Below are 25813 nucleotides of genomic sequence, written 5' to 3' on the forward strand. Positions count from 1 at the left end.
AAGTAAAAATAGCTAGCACAAGACTAAGTAATACTATTAGCAGGTAAGTAAACAGAATAAAAACAAAACTCTTATTACTCTTAACACTCTTATTTACAGGTATTGCACATGGTTACATCAGTATTGCACATGTTCAGGACTAGCAGTGTTTGTTATAAAGTCTGACAGCAGCAGAAGGAAAGACCTGCGAAACCTTTCCTTCACACAGCGAGGGTGGATCAGTCTGTCACTGAAGCTGCTCTCCAGAGCGGACAGAGTGTCCTGCAGTCTCCTCTGGTTAATGCTCTGGTGCTTATTCCAGTGTTTGTTTTTCAACTAATAGAGCAGAATCTGAAAAGATTTATTGCCATTGCTAATGAACAGAAATCACAAACATAGGAACTTGCATTGGTGATACTAACACCAAACGCCATTAAAGGTGGAGGGGCAAGCCCATTTAGAACTTTAAAAATGAGACAGGCATCGAGGAACATCTGGTAACTTTCAAAATGTTGTATTTACTTAAAATAACCCAAGCTGAAGTCACTGAGGTTGTTCGGAAACTCCTCAGTGGCAGGGCTCCAGGGGTGGATGAGATCCGCCCTGAGTACCTAAAGTATCTGGATGTTGTAGGACTGTCTTGGTTGACATGTCTCTGCAACATCGCGTGGCGGTCGGGGACCGTGCCTCTGGACTGGCAGACCGGGGTGGTGGTCCCTCTGTTTAAGAAGGGGGACCGGAGGGTATGTTCCAACTACAGAGGGATCACACTCCTCAGCCTCCCGGGTAAGGTCTATTCCAAGGTACTGGAGAGGAGAATCCGACCGATAGTCGAACCTCGGATTCAGGAGGAGCAAAGTGGTTTTCGTCTTGGTCGTGGAACACTGGACCAGCTCTATACCCTCCATCGGGTGCTCGAGGGTTCATGGGAGTTTGGCCAACCAGTCCACATGTGCTTTGTGGATCTGGAGAAGGCTTTCGACCGTGTCCCTCAGGGTGTCCTTTGGGGGGTGCTCCGGGAGTATGGGGTCCGGGGCCCTTTGCTCAGGGCTGTCCGGTCACTGTATGACCGGAGCAGGAGCTGTGTTTGCATTGCCGGCAGTAAGTCAGACCTGTTCCCAGTGCATGTTGGACTCCGCCAGGGCTGCCCTTTGTCACCGGTTCTGTTCATAATTTTTATGGACAGAATTTCTAGGCGCAGTCAGGGTTCGGAGGGTGTCCGGTTTGGGGACCACAGGATTCCATCTCTGCTGTTTGCAGACAATGTTGTCCTGATGGCTCCATCAAACCCAGACCTGCAACATGCACTGGGACGGTTTGCAGCCGAGTGTGAAGCGGCTGGGATGAGAATCAGCACCTCCAAATCCGAGGTCATGGTTCTCGACCGGAAAATGGTGGTTTGCCCTCTCCGGGTGGGTGGGGTGTCCTTGCCCCAAGTGGAGGAGTTCAAGTATCTCGGGGTCTTGTTTACGAGTGAGGGAAGGATGGAGCGTGAGATCGACAGGCGGATCGGTGCAGCGGCTGCAGTGATGCAGTCGCTGCATCGGACCGTTGTGGTGAAGAGGGAGCTGAGTCGAAAGGCAAAGCTCTCAATTTACCGGTCGGTCTACGTTCCTACCCTCACCTATGGTCATGAGCTTTGGGTAATGACCGAAAGGACAAGATCGCGGATACAAGCGGTCGAAATGAGTTTCCTCCGCCGGGTGGCTGGGCGCTCCCTTAGAGATAAGGTGAGGAGCTCGGCCACACGGGGGGAGCTCGGAGTAGAGCCGCTGCTCCTCCACGTCGAGAGGAGCCAGCTGAGGTGGCTCGGGCATCCGTTCCGGATGCCTCCTGAGTGCCTCCCTGGGGAGGTGTTCCGGGCATGTCCCACCGGGAAGAGGCCCCAGGGAAGACCCAGGACACGCTGGAGAGACGAGATGTCTCTCGGCTGGCCTGGAAACGCCTCGGGATCCCCCCGGAAGAGTTGGAGGAAGTGTCTGGGGAGAAGGAAAGAAGTCAATAGGTTATGACATTGCCATTGAGTGCATTTAAGTATTTGCTGACACTTTTGTCGGATAAGATTGCCTTAAATGCTTAAAGTTTGATATGTTAAATTTAATCATGGTTGTTATTTGATTGACAGCACTGCAGAAGTTCAAATTGGTGGGCGGCGCCATTCGCTGTGATGGACAACTGCAGGTGAATTTACAAGGCGTAATCTGGAAAACTGTGACCATGGACAGGTTTGATCTGGGATGGGCCAACAAAGTGTGCTTGGAGGTAGACTGTGGCTCCGCCCTGTCTGTGAGGAAAACAAGTGGCCCCAGGAGAGAAAGCTTGACAATCCAACATGACTGTGAGGAGTCTGCCCTGATCGACTGTTTAGGGGCGGACACGTCCCCTTCGTACCTCCGTCTTTATGTGAACTGCTCAGGTGAGTGAGAAATATGCTGCTTCTTTCCAGAGCGACATGTCACTGACCTGTGTGTGTTCAGTCTTTGTGAGGCTTGTCCATGGGCCCAGGCTGTGCTCAGGATCACTGCAGATCCACTGGAATCGCTCATGGAACACAGTGTGTGAAGTGGACTTTGACCAGCAAGATGCACTGGTGGTGTGCAGGGAGCTAGGCTGTGGGGCTCCTTCTCTCCTCCAGGGGGGGCTTTCTGGAGACGGCCTGGCTCCTCTGGGAAAGCCATTCCACTGCGAGGGCAATGAGTCTGCTCTGATGAACTGTCCACGGTCTCGCTCCATTCAAGCCTGCTCAACCGAAGCAGCTGTGAATCTCACCTGCTCAGGTAAAGGGGTGGAGCTTCATTACAGATGGGTGTAAAGGCTGTTTACATGAGTGGTACTTCAGCTTTATAAGTGAAGGGGCAAGCACGGCTTCAAAGACTAATTCTCTTTTTAAACAAAAAAAGATACAGGCTGGGTACAAATGTCCCCCCTTCTTCCTAACCCCTCATTCACTATAAAGTCCTACACGAGTTATCAGACTATACAGTGCAGTTCACTATTTTCTCATCTGGGTGGGAAAAAGTCAGAAAATCACTGATAAAAAATGGTCAAATGACTTCTGTAATAAATATTAGTATGTAATAATCATCATATCAGATTGGATTATTCAATCTTTTTTTGTTCATGTTCATGGCTCAATAGTGCGTTTAAGAAGCTCTTTTTTCTGCTTTAATTCACTGTCGCATTCCACTGTCGTTTTTCAGACTTTCACAATGCATTGTGGTCTAGTGTCCAGTGGTGGACACTACTTTTTAAGGGGCATAGCTGCTTTTGAGTTCACTGCTTTTTCACCTAAATAGAGGGGGACATTTGGACACAACCGCAGTATGTATGAACTCAGAATGCCCTGGAATTCTGGATTGCATTTGGCCATCCACCTTCACCTTAAACCACACTACTCGTTTGAGGACAGTGAGGTGCAAGGAGAATGGATGGTTTGAAAGAGGAGTGAAGGAGGATTTGTTTGGGTAAAAAGAGAATCGAAACAGAAATTAAGATTGATTAAGGTATAACTTTCCTCGCCTGAGATCCAGAATACATACTTCTCTAATACTTAAGAGAAGTGTGAGTCCCTACACCAGGCCCCCCTTGTGCGAAACTCAAAACCGTTCAACTGTGCAATCAGATTTGTTTAACATGAAACAAAGTAGCCCATTGGTCATCCATCATTTAGAAATAAGAAACTCCTCTCACCTCAGATTAACAGAGTTATGTCCTTTACTAATTGATTATTCATAAATTTGCAATGTTTTTTCAGAAAGCATTCAAATTTGTTTCGATATGAACGGACCATGTGCATCTCAAATCCACCTTTAAATCACACCTATCGGAACTCGCAGAGATTAAACCTTTGACCAGACTGTTATATCGATGTGTATAAAAAGTTCTCACACACCGGTCAAGTGAGAAATCAAGCCAGTCAGGTGTTTAACAGTGGTGTACTAGAACTGGGCAGATCACAATAGGATTGGAACGTCAGTTATGTCAGAGGCAGGGCAGTTTCAGGATAAAAAGGGTAGGGTTCAGCTCAGAGATGTCTTGATTAAAAAATACATTGTCTGGATGACTACCTTTGAATCTTTCTCTAGGATGGAACGCTCCTGGACACATGAGGGATGGCCATAGACATCATGGGTCAAATACAAATGAAACAAAGAAACAGAGGATATCCAGATAAAATGCCAAAAACACACTTGCAGTGTGCAGTGCTAGGAACAGCAAACAGAACCCTGATGCTCCCTCCCTGGCCTCTGGTAGCGGACCCAAGCTTGAGACCACCGGCGGAGGGTGAGAAGGGAAATAGAACTGTAAATAGAAGTAGTCCAAGGATGGACCCTTGAGGGAGCAACATTCAGACTGTAAGCCATCAGCAGAAACAGCTGTAACAGTAAGATGGTTTGGCTTTACGAATATTAGAATGATTGCGCTTATGATGAAACTGCTGCCAATCTGCTGTTGATTTGATTGCCTTGGCCTCTGCCAGACATTATTACACCCTCAAGATAATGTGGCGATGTCTGGACAAAACATCTGGACTTTTGACATTTATACTTGATTTGGATTTCATTATTATTGTGTTTTGCACGCACCCAATTAAAATCAATTTGGCTAGTCCGGAAATATTTTATATCTGGGAAGCCCGTCCTAGTCATAGGTTTCAGGGATTAGTATTCCTTCCTGATTTAAAGGATTTGGCTTTACAACAGAAGACCATTGTCATAGCAATAGCACAATTCAAATAAAAATATTTTAACTTTTTATTGATTATTTTGCTCACAAACTCATCAACTCAGGAAGGAATATCCCCAATTAGCATAACATTTCAAATTATTAATCCAGAGGGTTTGGGGCTGGTACCAATTCATCAACCAAATTTAGGTCAAAACCTTACCCTAAAGTATCTTTGAGTGTGTACATCTTTTGGTGCATGTACATCTAGAATCTGAGTTAAAGGCCAACAAACTTCAGATCTGGTGAACTTCCATTAAGCACCAGTGACACTAAACATTGTATTTTTTTTTTACATAAACGCATTAAAGGAATGTTTTAGAAACTTAAATATGGGGGTTCATTCATCCATTCATTTGTTCATTCAATTCACCATTCAACTGTGATAGAACATTTGATTTGACATAACTCCTGGTTGCATTGGTGATTGAGTTGGAACAATGGGCAGAGATGGAGATTTTTTTGCCATCAATGTCTATGTTCATGGCCTCACTGTGTGTGTTCAGAGCGAGGTATGCGGCTAGTGGGAGGGGCCAGTGGCTGTGCTGGGACAGTGGAGCTGGAGCGTGGAGGGCAATGGAAGCCGCTATCTGATGTCACGTCTTTGTGGGACCTGACTGTAGCGGAGGTGGTGTGTGCACAGCTTAACTGTGGCTCCGCAGTTACTGTGTACAAACAAGACCTTCGCACCAAGATAGAGATGTGGACCATAAGGCACAGGTGTGTCAAACAGACCGCTGCACTCTCTGGCTCTGACTACTTCTCCTACAGCTTTGTTCTAAATGTCATCTGCTCAGGTAAAATAATTAACTTACAGTAACACACTAGCAGCTTCCATTGTGTATCGGGCCAAGGTGAGTCCTGTGTTTTTACCATGTTTTCCACAGATCTTCTCACTCGTCCAAACATCTCCCTGTCAGGAGTATCCTCTGAGGCCCAAGTCCAAGGGCTCCGGGTCCTGCTTGGCTCTAACTTCAGCGTTGGGTGCTCTATTGAACCACAGTATCCAGGAAGCTTCTTCCAGCTCATCTCACCCACTGGAGACCTCACTATCCCAGCTGTCAATCCCTCTTCCCACTTCCTGTTCTCTGACACTGGCCCCGCCCACGAAGGAGGATACACCTGTGTTTACCACCATCACAAGTTCAACCATAACTTCTCTTCTCGGAGCCACACTCTCCAGCTCACTCTGGGAGGTAAGCATGGGCATCTTACCTGTTAGATAATGTTTTTTAAGTGTATATGGAAAATGTACATCATGTCAGGTCCTGGGTACAGCTAACCGATAGCCAAATGTAAATTCTAATCTCAACCTGCATGTTTTGTCCATTCAGCTTCACAGTGGCCAATGAAAAGGCTTGTGAAAATTAGGCCACTACTTGATTTTCTTGGTGCTATAGTCTTCTTAGTCCTATTCGTCCAACACAAGCAGAGGAGTCCTATATCTTAACAGAGTGGCTTCTCTAGCCTTGCATTTGAATAACTCACAGAAAGAGTTCAGTGTAAAATTAAACAAGTCAAAACCCAAACAACCTGCAATGGCATGGCTCGGGAACTGTATCCAATATTTTGCTATTTATAACAACGTTACAAACAACGTTACTATAAGTCAGTTTAGCAAAATAAATGTTACTAAATCATAGTTTTGTATTACAACACTGAAATATTTTGTTGTTTTTGCAGCCTCATACTCAGACCTGGCCATTAGACTGGTGATCCTTCTCATATTGAATCTCATATACATCTCCGCCTTCTGCTACTGGTACTGGAAGGTAAGAGTATCATTTGAGATTTTTGGGTTATGGATTTAAAAAATATATCAACTTTTACAGAATTATTCCTTTCAGGCCACCATGGGACAGCAGCCACAACAATAAGCTTTTTTCTGACTTAAGAGTAGACTGAGGTCATCGCTGAGTCACACCCAAAACACCTTTAGATACCAGCCCGAGTTAATCTGCCATTTGTTTTTGTTTGTTTAGTGTTACATTTGAATAGATATTGTACTCTTGCCTCACTTAGAAATTAAATCTTTACTGCAGTCAGATTTGTTGTCTTTCAATATGATCACCTGCCATGTGAATGCCTGACAGAAGGGACAATAGCAAATTACAAATCTGTAATTCATAAAGAAAAGGAGAAGGTCTTCTACTGTGAACACATGTGATAGTATAAATGACAAACAGACTAGTTTAATTTCATAATGCCAAACATCAAATAACTAGAAATAACACAAATTTACATGGTTGACAAACAAATTGTAATACCACATTTTCAAAAATCTTTTTTTGCTTGGATATCTTTTGGTAATTGAGCTAAAAACCTATTCCGGACACTTTGTACCAATTTGATGTCCCCTTGACCCAAACTGTAGCCAAACAGCGGAAAATCTCACCGGCTTCCACGAGCATAGAATGTGTCAGGACAGCAACTTTGTCTGATCCATGCTGGATGTAAACAGATCACATGATGTTATAATATCCTGTCTGTGCTGTGTGCAAAGGGTGTAATATTAAACTCAGAGTTACTCATTAATCCTAAAATATTGTAATTCATAACTAGCATTAGAGCATTTTGGAATACGGTACAACAAGGTACAAAACAATGGGCTGGCAAGTTAGTCATAGCTCAATTCTGATGTAAATTTGACTTTACAAAAAATAAAAATGTTTTCTTGCTCGCTGCCATCCCTGGCTTTAGCCTACAATTCATCTGCATGACTGATCTCAAGGTCAGGCCCTATTTCACAAATTCAAACTTTATTTCGAACACATTATGCTAAATGACTTTTTTGATCTTTTAACAACAAAGTAATTTCTTTTCACTCATCAAAAACATACCTGGAGCTGTATTTAATTTAACTCAGATTTCTTTCATCAACCCTGTTTAGTAGGCCTTTAGTAAGCCTTTATGCCCCAGAAAACACAGTGTTTCAAATTTCCCAGCTTTGTGCCGTCATAGTAAGAGCTCTAAGATCTTCAATGCTGTTTCCATAAATCCTCACCAGACTAATTTGGAGTATTTCTGTCATCAAATTGCCTTCATTACAACTGCATGCCTGTCAGGGGCATGCTAGGTTTGTTTATCTCCCCTTTGCAATTCTTTCTGCAGCCAGAAGCTGGAGATGAGGTAACGCCTGACAAATATAAGTAGGTTTAGGGTTAGTAAGTAAAATTATTTTTGTTCTAAAACATGGCATGCCAAAGTAAAAGTACAAAGGCATGTTTCAAGGCCAATAACAATACAAACCAATTGTAAAAAAAAAAAAAAAGTTGTCACTGTTAACTGTAACTAATAGGTAGAAATACTTTAGGTTGAATTGTAGCAACTTTTTTTTGCTTTTCAAATTTTATAGAACAAAATAAACAAAACAAAGTGAACCAGAAGACCAGAGAGAGAACAACATAAATCAAAATCAGTAGACAGCAAACAAAAACAGAGAAATTAAGGCCCAAATAAATAAGGACAATCATCCCATTTAGTCCATAGTTCGTCTAATAAGTCCAAAAAGTTATTTTTTTCCATTTTGCGAATGTCAAATATAATGTTGGTCCAGTCTTTGATTGTCGGTGCAATTTGTGCCATCCATTTCAGTGGGATGATGATGTCATAAATTAAAACATAATTGATCTCAGTCCAATATCTTTGAGCAACAACACACATGATAGTAGTTTGCCTCCTAGCTGCCATAGTTTCTCCAACATCTCCTTGTTGACATGGTGTTATGAAAAAACGTGATATGTTTTTCCAGCTAAATTCCCTCCAAACATCCTATCCTGTGGTTAAATATTTCCCCATTATCTGTCTGTCAAAAATAAAATCACCCTCTCTTTCCCATTTATATTGAATGTAATTAGTAGAGTGGTTGTTTTGTTTATACAATTTAGATATTATTCCCCTTGAAAGTTTTGATTTTTAATTTTTAATAAATATTTCAGTCAGGGGGTTATGGTGGTGGGGTGTCCTTTGGGGGGTGCTCCAGGAGTCCGGGGCGCAGGAGCTGTGTTCGCATTGCCGGCAGTAAGTCAGACCTGTTCCCAGTGCATGTTGTACTCCGCCAGGGCTGTCATTTGTCACTGGTTCTGTTCGTAGTTTTTATGGACAGAATTTCAAGGCGCAGTCGGGAGTCGGAAGGTGTCCGGTTTGGGGACCACAGGATCTCATCTCTGCTGTTTGCGGTTGATGTGGTCCTGATAAAAGAGGATTTTCTCAACATATCAAAGCTGTTCATGTGATTTTCTTTTACAATCTGATAGACCTTTTGGTATCCAGAATTTAAAATGGTCAAAATCTTTGCTGTTAGGTGCTAACCAGCTTAAGATTTTAATATCTTTACTTAGTTTATATGTTTTGATTAGTTATTTCCAGGTCGTAAGCAACTACCTAGGTCAAATCTACCCAGGGATTTTTCACTTTCTCCAAATGACTCAACCGTTTGTCATCGGCCAACGTGACCTGCACAGGAACCTGCCAGCAACTATTCAACTACCACCTTTCCGAGCTTCTGAGTCACACCTGTACAGCTACACCATAATTTGATATTTGTAGAGTTTTGAACCGGATACGAGTTTTTGGTGGCCATACAAATCTTGAGATTATTTTATTCCACTCATTGGGGATGGAAATTAGAAAAGTCTTGAACAGATAGAGACATCTGGGAAAAAACATAACATGTTTATAGATTGAATCCTTTGACTTAGACTTAAGTATACCCAGTAAAGGGGGTATAATTTAAGGAATGGGTAACATTCATCTCCAAAATGGTTGATAGGTCTTTATGGAGGACCATACCTAAATATCAAAGTGGTAGTAGGTTTTCAAACGGTCAAAGGGGGTCGCCAGAATGAAATAATTTTAGTTTTATGTACATTTCATTTATACATTGGACCAATGTTTGAAAAAATAAAAATCACATTAGGTATGGACATTTCTGGTTTGGTCAAATATAATAGAACATTATCTGCATAGCAGGAAATGTTATGCTCCAGGGTTCGGATTAAGGATTTTCATTTGTATAGCGGCGCTGCTAAAGAATCCGTTCATTTTTTTCAAATTTGTATGGCAATTTGATAATTGCATAGCAAAACACGAAAGTGGCTAACAATCAATATTTTCCATTGATTTAACAAGATTATTTATTTCAAATGTATTTGTAAACATTCTATTTAAAACAATCTAACAAATGAACTTTTAAACACTTTTTAAACATTAAAAAAAAAAGAAATTGCAAATAAAATTAGTTGTTTGAACAAATTAATTAACACCAAGTTAGATTACAACTTTCTTCCATATCATCATCAATCAGATGACAGGAGTCTCATTGACATTATTAATTGTTTTTACACTCAGAAAAAAATATTAAGCTTCTGATGGAAAAATAAAGGTTGCTGTGGTGTCCATCATGGCGTATTTATTGTGTTATTAAAATTGTATCGCTCCATTTGACGTTCCATTCCAGCTATAAAACGTTTCCATTTTTCGTTTTGCTATTTGATGACGGTTCCTAAGCACTCTCGTCTCTGCTCCGGCTGCACATTTGATGACGGTCCCTAAGCACTCAATCTCGGCTCTGCGCATTCGGATCAGTGTAATTCGCTGCGCCCAAAATATGCATCTGATTTTTAAAAACGAGGTTGTAGTCACTTGGCAGTGTAAATACGAGTATTTTGGCATGTGAATGATCTGCAAAGACTTTTGCGTTTAGAAGCTTTTGACCTCGGAAGTCCGAATCTGTGAATCTGACGCTAACTTTACCGCACGTGGCTCCTCCCACTTTCAGACTCGCGCTCTGAGACAGCAGCGGGACTCGTCATGTGTCATGCCGTTATTGACGATCGATTGATGAGTGATTAGTACTTTTAGGCGCTTTGGTTATACAATTGAACACACATTTTTGTATCGCAAAAGCTGCGATACAAAAGCCCGTTTTTCTGACGAACGCATCGCATTTGAGAGAAATTGTGTCGCCTTTTGCGATGCGATAACGCTTATTCTGAACCCTGTGCTCCATCCCATTCATTGTAACACCATAAATTGGTTTTGTCTAATATACTGGGCTAATGGTTTCAAGTACAAGTAAATGGGACCCCCTCCCATTTACTTGTACTTGAAACCATGCACAACCCTGTCTCACCCCTCTTTCCAGAGTCAGCGGATCTGTCAAGTGACCATTGATTTTATTCGTAATGTTGGACCATCGTTGTTTATTTGAAATTTGTTTAACATGTACACAAACAAATAAGGTCAGCTAACAGAACCAAAGGCTTTCTCAGTGCTTTCTCAGTGTCCAAACTAATTATTACTGCTCTGTTCTGTTGCTTTTGTATATGGTTCATTATGTGTAAAGATTTTCCTATGTTATCTTTTGTTTGTAAATCCTATTTGGTCATTGTGGATTCAATTTGTGAGTATTTGTTCCATTCTTTTGGACATAATTGAGGTGTATATAATGACCACATTCACAATGAGGTACAATTGAGTCGACCCTTCCCTTCTTTAGGTGTTTGAGATGTGATGGCTTCTTTCCAACTAGGAGGGGTCTGAATTTTTTTTAAGTGTCCAGTTAAAAGTTGTTAAAAGGAGAGGGATAAGTGTTTCTTTATACTACTCTGAGGTTTCAATTTCACCTTGTATTTCAAATAAAATTTCAGTTCCTATTTTATTTATTTTGCTCTTCTGTCTTAACAGGTAAATTGAGCGTGTCCAAAAAATTATTAATTTAATTTTCCTTAACTCCCTTGCATAGCAAAACACGAAAGTGACTAACAATCAATATTTTCCATTGATTTAACAAGATTATTTATTTCAAATGTATTTGTAAACATTACATTTAAAACAATCTAACAAATGAACTTTTAAACACTTTTTAAACATTTAAAAAAAAAGAAAAAAGAAAAATTGCAAATAAAATTAGTTGTTTGAACAAATTAATTAACACCAAGTTAGATTGCCTTATTTACAACTTTCTTCCATATCATCATCAATGGTGAGGAGCTCTTGTTGTTAATGTAAACAAGAGCTCCTCACCATGCTCTAAAGTAATTTACGGTGTGCCACAGGGTTCGGTACTCGGTCCAATTCTGTTTACTCTTTACATGCTGCCATTAGGCAACATGATCAGAAAGCATGGCATTAACTTCCACTGCTATGCAGATGACACTCAGCTGTATTTATCAATGAAACCTGATCAGAGCGATCAAGTAGACAGACTTAGTGCTTGTGTGAAGGAGATAAAAACCTGGATGACACTTAACTACCTGCTTCTTAACCCTGAAAAAACCGAGGTCATTGTGCTTGGCCCTAAGCATCTACGAGATGCTCTATCTGAGCAGATAGTCACACTGGACAATGTCAGTGTAGCCTCCAGTTCTACTGTAAGAAACCTTGGAGTCTTATTTGACCTGGAGCTCTCATTTAAAGCTCATATAAATCAAGCTTGTAAAACAGCCTATTTCCATTTGCGCAACAAGAGCCAAAATCAGAAGAATCCTGCCTTAAAGTGATGCTGAAAAACTTATCCATGCATTTGTAACGACTAGATTAGACTACTGTAACTCCCTGCTTGCAGCGTGTCCTAAAAGCTCCATAAAAACTTTCAACTGGTTCAAAATGCAGCAGCAAAATTATTAACAGGAACAAAAAGAAGAGAGCACATTACGCCAGTGCTGAAGTCTCTTCACTGGCTCCCCGTCGAGTTTAGAATCAAATTTAAAATTCTACTCTTGACCTACAAAGCCATAAATGACATGGCCCCATCCTACCTCAAAGATGCTATAGTACCATATCATCCAAACAGAGCTCTTCGCTCTCAGAATGCCGGCCTTCTGGTGGTCCCAAGAGTCTCTAAAAGTACTGTAGGAGGTAGAGCGTTTAGCTACCAAGCTCCTGTGTTATGGAATCAGCTCCCGACCCATGTTAAATATGCTGACACAGTCAGCATATTTATACATTTAAGTCCAGGCTTAAAACGTTCCTCTTCAAAATCGCTTATGGTCAGACTTGTTAGGAACAGAAACATAAACCCACAGATTTTGCTATGCTGCCCTAGGAGTAACTATGCTTGGGGAAGTATGCCAGCTTGAGCACTATCCTCTTCTTCTGACTACTTATGCTATCAAACAATATTTATTTTTTAATTCCACTTGCAAACTGTTCACCGCCTTCTTTTTCTTTCTCTCACTCCTGAGGACCTGTGGACCCAGATGTCCCTCTCCTGGTGAAGTGGTCCCTGCCCTGTGTGGACGGTCCCCCATCTGCCTGAGGAGTGGGTCCAGCTCGCCTCCGACGGTCCCTCATCTGCCTGAAGAGTGGGTCCAGCTCGCCTCCGACGGTCCCTCATCTGCCTGAAGAGTGGGTCCAGCTCGCCTCCGACGGTCCCTCATCTGCCTGAAGAGTGGGTCCAGCTCGACTCAGACGATCCCTCATCTGCCTGAGGAGTGGGTCCAGTTCGCCTCCGACGGTCCCTCATCTGCCTGAAGAGTGGGTCCAGCTCGACTCAGACGATCCCTCATCTGCCTGAAGAGTGGGTCCAGCTCGACTCCGTCGGCCCCTCATCTGCCTGAAGAGTGGGTCCAGCTCCAGTCTCCTCGTGTCCGTCTGTCCGTCTGTGAGAGTCAGATCTCTCCTTCACTGGAACTCCTCCAGGTTTCTACGCTTTTTTCCCAAAGAGGTTTTTTTTGTAGTTTTTCCTGGCCGAGAAGGAGAGTCTAAGGGCAGAGGACCCTGGGACATCGTCCCTCGCCACCACAGACATTGTCTGACTTCATCGCCACCACAGACATTGTTGATTCATTTCTCCCTGTGGCCCTCAGAGGCAACTGTTGTTGTGATTTTGGGCCTTACAAAAATAAATTGATTTGATTTGATTTTTGAAAAAAGTTTTCGAGTATTCGAATGATGATTGAATTTGTTAGGTTAGGTTTGTTAGTTTGTCTTGTTAGGTTGGCATTTTTCTTTCTTTCTGCTTGTTTTTTTTTTAAATATAGGCAGCAGAGTGTAGCAGTGCAAAAAGTCAGTCTGTGCCATACTCAGAAGTCTGTAGCTGCTTTTTTCCTGGCAAATTTCCTTTTAGTTTATTTTAGTCATGCAATGTGTTATACTGTCTTTCTTGGAAGTGTATCTAATGAAACAGCATATGCCAGTGACGCAAGCAGACGTCAGTAAAGCACCCCCTGCCCGCTCAGAACATATTCTTTTAAACAACACATGTAATTACAATTACCAATTTTACACTTTCAATAGCGAGAGAGAGGGAAAGAGAGGGAGGCAAAACCAGTCCATTTCTGCCTTTTCTTCATGTACTTTGTCTGTTTGTTGTTCTTTGTCTTGGAGAAGTTATATCACAATCTTTGAGGGTCAAAACAAAGCAATTCAATTGAGCGTGTCCTATCATTATAAGCCAGCGATGGAAGAATTGTGTTACTTAAGTAAAAGTACAGATACATGAGCAAAAATAGTATAGAAGTAGTATTGAGACTTCTGGTCATGGTGGCGCTTTGAGCAGACGCACCTCAGATTGTATGTTTACAATGTGTGTTTTAGTGTGTTTTAGTATCCTATGCTTGTTGTTTATTTTGTGTTGTGTTTTAACAGGGTACCCATGAAAAAGAGAACTTTTCTCATTGGGTTTTCCCTGTATAAATAAATAAATAAAAAGGAAAAAATGTGCTGTAGTCTCTCTTTGTCCCTGGCTGTGACTCCAGAATACCACACGGTGATGGTGCTTCAGGAAGTACCCATGAAAAAGAGAACTTTTCTCATTGGGTTTTCCCTGTATAAATAAATAAATAAAAAGGAAAAAATGTGCTGTAGTCTCTCTTTGTCCCTGGCTGTGACTCCAGAATACCACACGGTGATGGTGCTTCAGGAAGTACATCCCCTGTTGGCCGTTCTTTATGAGGGAGCTGATGGTGGACTCCCTCTTGAGGTCCTGGTGATGGTGGTGCAGAGAAAGTGGAAGAAGCTCATGGTGGTAATAGGGGAGTCTGTCAAGGTGACTGGGGGCTGGGGGGCTGGGATTTTCCTGAAGTCCACGATTATCTCCACTGTCTTCTGGGCGTTGAGCCCCAGGTTGTTGTGACATTCTTCCCCAGCCACATGCACTGCCTCCGTCAGTGATCTACCTGCACGTTAAGCTGGGAGAGCTTGTCCTAGAGCAGAGCAGGGAGGATGATGTCAAATGCAGAGCTGAACTCTACAAACAGGATCTTTTCATAGGTTCCCAGGGAGTCCAAATGCTGCTGGGGGTAAGCCACTCCACTGTGGCCCTGGATGTTCCAGCAGTCTCCCATCCAAGTAGTAATCAGGCCCTGTGCTACTTAGTTTCAGAGCGCTGACGAGATCGGGCATTGGCAATCAGGTATACCTACTAGTATATGTATTTGTTTATGCCACAGTACTTCACAATTTTGAATGACAAGAAATTTTCACAATTCTTCAATTCACAATTCTTCTCACAATAATTGTAACACTACAATTTGATATCTTGACGTCCCCATCTCCAACACAAATGTAATTTTAATGTACTTGCATGTGTGTACTCAAGATTTCAGGCCATTCCTGATGCAACAATGTTAGATACTGTTAAACAACAGCACTGAAGCAAGTTGTACAAGTTGAACAAGTTGTGTGTCATCAGCAATCCTAATTTGACGGTACACATTGTAATATAACTGGACTAAATGACCTTCTAGATTGCAATCCAAATTGGCCTTAAGAGCTCATTTGCATCTTTGTCAGGAAAATCTTCTACACATATTAATATCCATAGTTGAGGGGAAGGGATATGAGAAGGGATGTGATTTCATGGCACTACAATCGATTTGGCTTTAAAAACATTGCTTGATAAAGAATAAATTGTAAGCCTTTGACATTTGTGTGGTGGTCTGTCTTTTTAGTAAAATATTGTATTATTGTAATATTATTGTAATTGTAATGTTCAGAAAGCACATTTTCAATCAAAAAAGGCTTAATATTTTTTTATTATAAACAATTATTGAATATTTTTTAGATCAAAAGTATTATTCTGGATTTTATTTGTATAATTAAATGGACAGAAATTATATTATACATATATTTTGAGTCAAAATTTCCATTTTTCTTTTCACTGTAGCCATCCAAAAAAAATGTTTTTACCATGCTAAATTCATTAAATCAACAACTTGTCTTCTCGCTAATTCACCATCGAATTATTGATGAATCACACATATTCCAATTTGACCCAGATCGCGCGCTGATGTCACAGGTGTGTAACCATGACCTTACCAATTCTCTTCTTTTAGGTCAGTGCTAACAGCTGGTTTCTCCTCCATAGTTCAAAGGCTTACTCCATACTCCATTGTCCATGTCCTTGTGCATACAGCTGATCCTATAGACCCGCTGCATTGTCCCATACATCTGAAAAACAGCCTATAGGCCCATATTACAAATAGGTCACATAAGAAATATCTAACCCAGTTGCTATAATTTTATAATATTATTCTGAAGCATGTGTTTTTCACAGCACCAATTAGCCTATAATAAATCACTATTACCCACTTCTTAAATCTAGTAAGATGTTAGGGCAGTGGTTCTTAACCTTTTTGGAGGTACTGAACCCCACCAGTTTCATAAGCGCATTCACCGAACCCTTCTTAATATGAAAAATAAAATTGGATTTTTTCAAATTCAAAACATAGGTATATATTTTACTGGTGCACAAAATGAACTGTGCATCAACATCAGTGTGTTCAAAGAACAACATTTTCACACAAAAACATAATCATGAATATTTACTGCCAATCAGTGTGACTTCTGCTGTTGCCGTTCAGAGACCAGTTCAGAAATGCACCTTCACCTTGGCAAGTGCCACTCTCATGTCATTTTCGCAACAAAGTCTGTTCCTTTTCTTAATGTTTTATGTCCAGCATCCTCGAAAAGGATTGCTCGCAAATATATTATATTATAGTATAGTAGTTATAGAAAAGGACAAGGGAAATGGCCCCAGAGGCAGACCTTTTGGCCCTTTTGGGGGTGCCAAGACCTAGCCCTAAAAGGAGGGCTTTGATACAGGCTCGACTCAAGGGCCTTTTCCGTGGTCCTTTTGGCCCTTTTGGGGCCAGGCCGGTGCAAAGACTTAGGCAAAAAAGAAGAGATTTCATACAGGATAGACTCTGGGGCAATTTTTCTGGTCCTTTTGGCCATTTTGAGGCTAGACTGGTGCCAAGACTTAGCCCATAAATTAGGGTTTTCATACAGGCTAGACACTGGGGACTCTGGCCTGGTCCGTTTTGCCGTCTTGGGGTCATGCAATTGCCCAGTCTTAGCTCAGAAAGGAGGGCTTTGATACAGGCTTGTCTGTTGGGACTCTGGCCTGGTCCTTTTGGCCCTTTTGGGGCCAGGCTGGTGACAGGTCTTATCCCAAAAGGGGTTTTGATACAGGTGATTTCCCTGGTCCCTTTGGCCCTTTTAGGTGCAAACTGGTACCAAGACTGTGAGATCCAAGTTTAGTTTATGTATACGTTCGTATAGGAAATCTACACAGTGTTGATATTTTGTTATAAATGTGTAATTTTATGTTTCTCGGATAAATAATTTGGTTGTTCAAATGAGCTAAATTCATTTGATTACATTTGTTTTATTTGTAGAATTTATTTGTAGTCTTTTGCCTACTCTGACGTAAATGTGTTACTGTCACTTTAAGAGAGATAGCGCTAAGGAACCAAGCCCCGAGCAGCCAAGATGGCCGCCCATTCAGGTCAATGAGAGCTGCTCAGTAGCGCATGTCGCCAGTTAGCCTTTAGCTCTTCGGACATTGCAGCCCAGAAGTGACGTAGGTCTGCGTCCGGTTTGCATACCATGTGATTGTACTGACCAATCAGAGAGAGTTACTAGAGCAGCGCAGAGCCCAGTGTGAGATACAGCGAAATATTAAACAACTGGTTTTAAGAAACTTTTTCACTGACAATGGAAATAATTCTGGTCCTTATTAAGTACATGGAATGTATGATCTAACATTGATTTCTTAAAATACGGATTTTTAATCACATCATTCTACAACATGTCAAATGTGTTCAGATGACATGTTTATCTACATGCAAAACATGCTAAAGTCATGATTAAGTCCGTATTTCGGTTTCTTGTCAGAACAACACTGATGGAAACGTAACATCGATTAGTTTATACTTGGCATAACATTCCATTTCCATAGCATTTATTACGTGATTTAGTTTTTTAGGCAGAAACATTTCAGGACATCGCTTCTGAGTCGCAGGTCCATGGCCCGGAGATCCGTGGTGTTCATTAGTTCCATGATTTGTTCAGTTATTAAACTCATAGATTCATAGTTTTACGCCTGTAGCTCATTCGAGGCATTTGGGCTCTTCCACGGCATCTCGGCCCGTTCACATCACCTACACGCGCTTTGATTGGTCTAGACGGTCACGCGCTGGCCTAGAGTGGCGCGCTAGAGCGTAGCTGAAGCTAACAGCTTTAAATGCGTTTTAAAGACAACTGAAGAATCTTAAAATTGGAAAAAGTCAATGACCCATAAATAAGTAAGAATTGCCGCCATATCCGACTTTTTTGAAAGCTCTACGTGCTCTTTCAGCCGAACACAAGCAGTTTTTAGTTACCTTGCGCTCTAGGGAAAAAAAGCTTTCTGGACGCACGATGCAGTACCAATGGAGTGGCCACTGGGGTAGTCTGCGACATGCTGCGGCTAGCCATACCCTATCCAGATATTATAATAGATCCATGTAAGGAACACGCAAGGAAGGAGCGCAGGAGACACAGCGCAAAATACAGAGCCAAAAATGATTTTCTTACCGTAGTATTCTATTTTTTGAGAATATCTGTATTTGATTACTCCTGTAAGAAGTGTCACAAAACTGTGGATTAAACTTTGTTTTTACATCGGAGTCCCGTGGGAGTTATTTCTCCTCAATTATAGTACACGAGTAATACCATCGGCAAAAACAAGACCTCAGCACACACAAATACTTTGCCCAGAAAGGTGGTCTTTGATTCAGTCTAAAATATTAAGAAAGAAATCACAGGACGTACATCACGACAGTCACAAGTCGACAACTGAGCGCACCAAACACGTGTCACGAATCATATGAGTCCGATGTGTGTCTTGACCTCCGCCGAACCCCTGGGGTTGACTCACCGAACCCCTGGGGTTCGATCGAACCCAGGTTAAGAACCACTGTGTTAGGGTTACTATTATTACTCTTGAGAATAATGCAGAGCTTGAATAATGCTTTTATCTTTGGGGAAGCAGCTAGACTTCCTCATGTTGTAAATATAGCTTTGAATGGATGAACCAAATTAGATTTATCTGGTGGAACTAAAGGGATACAATTGTGGCAAGGCAAGCTCAGTCATGTGACTAAGTCACATGAGACCATAAAGGTCAGGGGTCGGGCATGTCACTTCATCTTCCTGGGCAGGCCGAAGCACATGTGGTGGCTGGTGAGATGATTGCTCTTTGATGTTTTAACAATTGTTTGTTAAAAGACTGATTTGTACATTTAATACATTTTAAAGGGTCTAAAAGTCCTGTGTTGTTTTTAAAGGTACGCTTTTATATTTTATTTGATTATTTACCTAATGTAACTGTTAATACATTGCAACCGCATTTTTGTTTACAGGCTAAGTGCGGGTTTCCGTTTTATATAGTGCCGTTTTAATAGAGTTTTATATTGCGTATTTTAAACAAATTTTAACAGTAGTTGGTGTCGGTCCTGAGGTTGCTGGGGAGGATTGGGGCTCACTTTAGTGGGTGATTTTATTTATAGTTATTGGTGATGGTGGCGAGTGAGTGTTTTATGTTATGGTAATGGTTGTTTGCTTTAATCTTGTTTATTTTTGTCACTTATAGTATGCCTCTCCCTCCCCAGCTAGAGTGGACCCTCACCAATGAATCAAACCTTTTTATATTGTTTTAAAAGCTGCCTTTAAGGCTTTGACCCAAGCAGGACAAAAGGGAAACTGAACAGAGAAGGAAGGGTGTTTCTATCCCTTATGTGTCTGGCCTGTCGGAAAAACTGCAGAGAATTTTTAGACAACACGAAGTCCCTGTTTATTTTAAACCAGGAAACACTTTAAGACAAAAACTGGTTCACCCAAAGGACAAGTTGCCGACTCAAAAACAGAGCAATGTAGTTTATTCGATCCAATGCAGTGAAGAAAGTTGTAAAGAACGTTACATAGGTGAGACGAAACAGCCTCTACACAAGAGGCTTTATCAGCACAGAAGAAATACTAGTTCAGGACCTCAGAGTGCCGTGCATCTCCATCTTGAAGCCTCTAATCACTCGTTTGAAGACGGTGAGGTGAAGGTTTTAAGCAGGGAGAAAAGATGGTTTGAAAGAGGAGTCAAGGAAGCTATTTTTGTTAAAAAAGAAAGACCTTCTTTAAACAGAAATGGAGGGCTTAGGTTTCATCTTCCTGTTATTTATAATGGGATTCTGAACCCCTGGAAAGGTAAAGGACATTCAGATGCTAATCAGGTACTCAGGGTGGTTGAGCCAGGGTCTCACAAAGACAAAGAGGTTTCTAATAGCCCATTAAGATTCTGAATAGGCTAGCTCGGTAGATACAAGGGGGAGTTTCTGTTGAAACAAACAACTCTTTCTACTTCAGGAAGGCTCCTCCCAATGGGCGGGTCTTACCACAGAACAGTATTAATATCGGAGTTCTCGACCTAAATTCTGTTATTGACAATGACTCTTGGATGAGAGTCGAAACGTCTATTTCTTCAAACTGAGTCCAGATGACTACAACTGAAGCTTTTTCTACTGACTGGCTTGTTTTGTAATTAAAGCAGACTCGCACCCACGGAACACGTAACCAGTGTTACACAATGCTGACATTGTTTTTCTAGTATCATTATCATTTTTCTTTGTTTTTTTCTTGTTGTTTTGGTGCGCAGGCTTTATTAGACAAGATAGTCTTAGAATGAAAGGGGGATGAGAGAGAAAGGACATGTAGCAAATTATCAGACCCAGGATTACAAAACTAAGACCAGCATATGTGCTGCGGCCTTACCACTGGGCAATTCTAATGGTTATCATAAAAATGGAGTAGGTCTATAGCCATTGTCATCTTTCCGCACATATAAAGTCAATTGCTTAATATTTAACATTGCCAAAAATATGTCATGTGTTTTAATACTTTTAATAAACACCATATTTTTATATTCTTCTATTGACACTCATTATCACTTGATTATTTTATGCATAATTCATTGATTTATGAATGATCACCTATTAATCCATTTCAGTATTATAAAAATCTAGCACTGTGAGCTTTTGAGCATGTTATAACAGTTTTCCCTCCTTATTAGTCACAGAGTAACAGTTTACAGACCTGATCCTCTGTACCCTGTTCTTGGTCAGCCTCCCTCCGAGTACCATCATCTTTCTAAAATAGTTACCTTTTTGACCCAATTGCTCATTGAAGTTTGTAATCACTAGCATAAAAAAACAAAAAAAAACTAATGTTTGAGTCAGTCAGTGTCAGTGAGGGGGGAAATGATCCTTGTTCTTTCCTGCCACTATTTTTAGTTTTATTACATATTTACGTGGTGGACAAGGTCACAACACACACAAACTTTTATGTCGCTAGCAAAAAAAAGTATCTTCCTGCCCTATTCTGATATTGGACCAAATGTTGGCAAACACTGTCTTCCAAATACAAGCACAAAGATGGGATACACATGGGTATACAATGTACAATTAAGCTATTCAGACACTTGAGTCATCACCCCAAACGGGTGTCCAAACGTGGTGTCGCTCAGTGTTTTGATTGTGATCACAATTGGAAATCTTGGAACATACAAGGGTATATTAAGTACTTTAATCTTTTTAAACCATTGACGTACAGGGAGCCAATAGTGGCGTTTAAGCACATACTGATGTTGTGTCCATGGGCAAGGCACTTCAACCACATCGCCTTCTTTGTCACGTTAGCATTCTGATTGTTAGCAGTGAGTGGCAAAACATATGAGTTACTGGTGAGTGGGGGCATTTTCTCAAAAGTTCAAACCTAAACTAAAATGAGAAAAAGCTGCTACAGTGTAATAACAAAAAGGTTTATAACTCCTACTTGACATAATAAACAGTTGTAGATAACCAGATAAACAACAGCTGATTACCTTAAATAAGATGAGATGCTTCTCCGTTGTTGAGGAAATGAATTGTGGTTAATTGTTGTGGAGTAAGTTGAAGTGTCCTTTATCTCTGTCCATATCCCTGTTCTGTTCATCATTTGGTCCATATCACAGATCATATACAGCTTTGGAGCTGTACACAAGCTGACCGCTGGGGACAGTTCAACAGTGGAAGCTAACTTTAAGTTATGCAAATTTGTGGTCCCTGATGTACCGGTAACTTGTTTCTAGCTCTCACAAAGCCTTTGGCACATAACTAGTATTCACATTAATTACTTTTTTGGCCTCTTTTTTTGCTTTAGAACAGTCTTTTCAGACGAAAAGAGAAGCAGATTTGATCACCTCAAAGCCTCATATAGTGACACACAAGGCTCTTTCTTACAAGTTTGCAAATGTTTTCTAATTATGAGAGTGTGTCACAAAGTTTTTTTTCTTTTAACAATACATTTTCATTTGAAAACATTAGATAATTTTGTATAAATGCAAAATAACTGATTGTTTATCTACAAAAATGGAGCATAAATGCAACCTGTACAGAAAACTCCTATCAGTACAAAATTACAGATATTTACTCCAAAAAAAATCAAAGGAAAGGGAAGATTATGGCTCGGTTACATTGTTTCTTGCCGTCATAACCATGTCTGTTGTCTGCTACTATGCTCTCTTCCATGCTCACATCAGAAAACTCTTTGAAGGAGGCGCCTTATGTCAGAGCTAATCCGATTCTTCTGTGTATGCTGCCAGGCCTGCACTACATTACATTATCTTGACTCCTGCCTCTAAATCAGGCCTGTTGTAGAATAAAACGTGTCAGAAGCTATTGCTCTGGGAGCACAAAGCATTTGCCAGGCAACGTCTTCACAGGGAATCAGAAGAGGTTGACCAATGGAGCAACAACAACTAGAAACTTTGCAATGGCTGAAGCCATTGCTAGAATATGTCTCTCTCTCTCTCTCTCTCTCTCTCTCTCTCTCTCTCTCTCTCTCTCTCTCTCTCTCTCTCTCTCTCTCTCTCTCTCTCTCTCTCTCTCTCTCTCTCTCTCTCTCTCTCTCTCTCTCTCTCTCTCTCTCTCTCTCTCTCTCTCTCTCTCTCTCTCTCTCTCTCTCTCTCTCTCTCTCTCTCTCTCTCTCTCTCTCTCTCTCTCTCTCTCTCTCTCTCTCTCTCTCTCTCTCTCTCTCTCTCTCTCTCTCTCTCTCTCTCTCTCTCTCTCTCTCTCTCTCTCTCTCTCTCTCTCTCTCTCTCTCTCTCTCTCTCTCTCTCTCTCTCTCTCTCTCTCTCTCTCTCTCTCTCTCTCTCTCTCTCTCTCTCTCTCTCTCTCTCTCTCTCAAAATTGTTGTTGTTTTGTGGCGGTTGGCATCCGAGTGTTGCATTACCGCCAGACTTTATTCCTTAGACTGTTGTTGCTGTTGTTATTGTTTTATGGCAGTCGACAGCCGAGTGTCTCATTGTATCCTATAGAAGTTCAAAGGCAAAAGTAATGTACATCCTCTGGACAAGTGCCGCTTAGAATTATTATTCTCTCTCTCGCTCTCTCTCTCTCTCACAAAATTCTAAAGAATAAAGCCTAAAGAATAAAGTCTAAAGTACTAATTAAGTAAAAATTCTGCAAAAAGTACTACTGTGAAAGCGATCGTAATGAGGTATAACTTGTTGAAATCGGTTAAAGCGTTAAGGAGTTGAAACTGGCTAAATGGAGTACTAATACTTTAGCAAACTCTGTAAAAAGTGCAAGCTTTTCAAATGTCAAAGCTCACCTACTACTGTGAAAGCGATCACAATGAGGTATAACATGTTGAAATCAGTTGAAGCGTTAAGGAGTTGAAACTGGCTAAATGGAAAATCATGGGAAATATAATAAAAAATTTGTGACATCACTCACAATACAAGAACATATAGTGTCTGCGTGACATCACGCGGGCACACAATGACCAGCCACTACTAGGTACTACTACTAAATTGGCCCAAACAGAGTACTTTTGATTGTAAAATTGGAAACATTCAAACATGTTTATGTTATACCAACCTAATATTAATGTTTCAAGTCTTAAAGGTGTGGAAGCGCATTAATGTAAAATACAACATTTTGAACGCTTCACTTCATTGTTGGGTTGTCATAGGGATTCCGGCGTAATACAGCTGTCCTCGCCCCAAGTTACTCTCTTTGCAAGGCTAGACTGCCAGATGAGCGCTCCAATAAAACTTGGTTTTTTGTTCATTTATTGGAGAACAGCATACAGCTGTTGTCCTTAGACCAACCGTAAAACTGGAATACAAAATATGGCATTAGCTGCTGACATGCAACTTAAATGCTAGGCTAACACATCGAGTTCACCCTGGAGAGACTCAGACACAAAAGCAGAAGAGATGTTTTTGCGAACTTTATTGCAAAGTTTATTTGGCGCTCAGACCCCGGTGGAAGGCGTAGCGATCATGGGCACTCCATGATTTGATTGAATTAGATACCTTCCCCCCGGAGCCTGGTGGTGGTAGATGTGGAGAGAAGGTAGAGAGAATAATAGATGCAGACATTGTCTGACTCCATCGCCACCACAGACATTGTTGATTCATTTCTCCCTGTGGCCCTCAGAGGCAACTGTTGTTGTGATTTTGGGCCTTACAAAAATAAATTGATTTGATTTGATTTGATTTGAGGAGGAGCAGGGGAGGTGGTGGGTCGCAGATACAGTTTGAAGCGACTGAGCCATCAGCCTGAGCGCTTAAATGCCACCGCCTGTGCGTTGATTGGAGCGGGGAGGAGTGACTGAGAGCGTTGATTGGGGATGAGGAGCAGGTGTAGGGGCCATGACGTGGACGTCCCCCGTCCTTTTACCAATCCTTCTTGGCCGGGAAAAACTGCATAACCTCTTTGGGATAAGCGCAGAAACCTGGAAGAGTCCATGGTGAAGTGAGGGATCTGACTCTCACAGACGGACAGGCGGACGCCCGCTTGAGTGCGATGATGGCGCTGGGGAGAGGGGTCCATCCATGGAGGCCGACGCAGATTTAGGTTAGGTCTTCCAGGTGAACTTACGCAGGCTTCATTTCTGTTCAACCTGCTCTAAAATAATACAGAAATCACCCAAAATCAATAACAACTTATAATTTTACTTCACGATACTTACAGACAAATATTGTCCAAAGCAACAACACGTATGTTGTATATTTCAAAACACCTATGGCATGTTCTTACAGAACCATGGCAAAATTCATGGGACTGTGGGTGGGACTGTTGAGCTTCATAATGAGTGATATACAGTGGCTGAAAATGGTATTTGAGGTCACAATTTTTCTAAACATACAAAGTTGCTATTGAACTTGCCCGTAATCATGCAAAGATTATGCATAGACTTTAAAATGTAATGTAATATAATATATTATGGACCCATGGAACGCATGCAGGGAAGTGGCACCAAATTCTGAGCTCTAGGTACAAACCATCTTGGTGGGCCCATGCTATTTGAATCTATGCACTGGGCTCCCAGTCCAATGCCCCTGAAAGCATTAAGAAAAGTGCAAAAAGGCATGGAATATTAGGCTATATAACCTGTACCTGAATGCAATTTAAAAAGATTCCCATGCACTTTTTAAAATTTTGGATAGAAAAAAATGCCAAAAAATGTCCAGCCTTTGTACAGAATGGGTCTAGAAACCTTCTGTTAATGTGTCTAATACTCTCCCGGAGCATACATGTGTCCATGCACATCACTGGTTCTGTGTTTTTCTATGGGAAAGCCAATCAAACTGAGTGTTTAGACACTTGTAACAGATCGACAGTGAAAATAACCACATGAATAGGCTTGTATTTAGCGTAACATGGCAAACGCAAGGTTTTCAAAAGTAAATTTGAAAGCACAGTTCGACAGTCTTTCTGAACTTGGGCTCCATCCATAACTATCCCAGGAATGTGCTGTGCTGATGCTCTCTATGTATATGGACTGGGATACGTGCCCATGCTGA

Source organism: Eucyclogobius newberryi, unplaced genomic scaffold (genome assembly GCF_026437365.1).
Source record: "Eucyclogobius newberryi isolate DKJ021-1_F unplaced genomic scaffold, fEucNew1.0.hap1 SCAF_20, whole genome shotgun sequence".
NCBI classification, from domain to species: domain Eukaryota; kingdom Metazoa; phylum Chordata; class Actinopteri; order Gobiiformes; family Gobiidae; genus Eucyclogobius; species Eucyclogobius newberryi.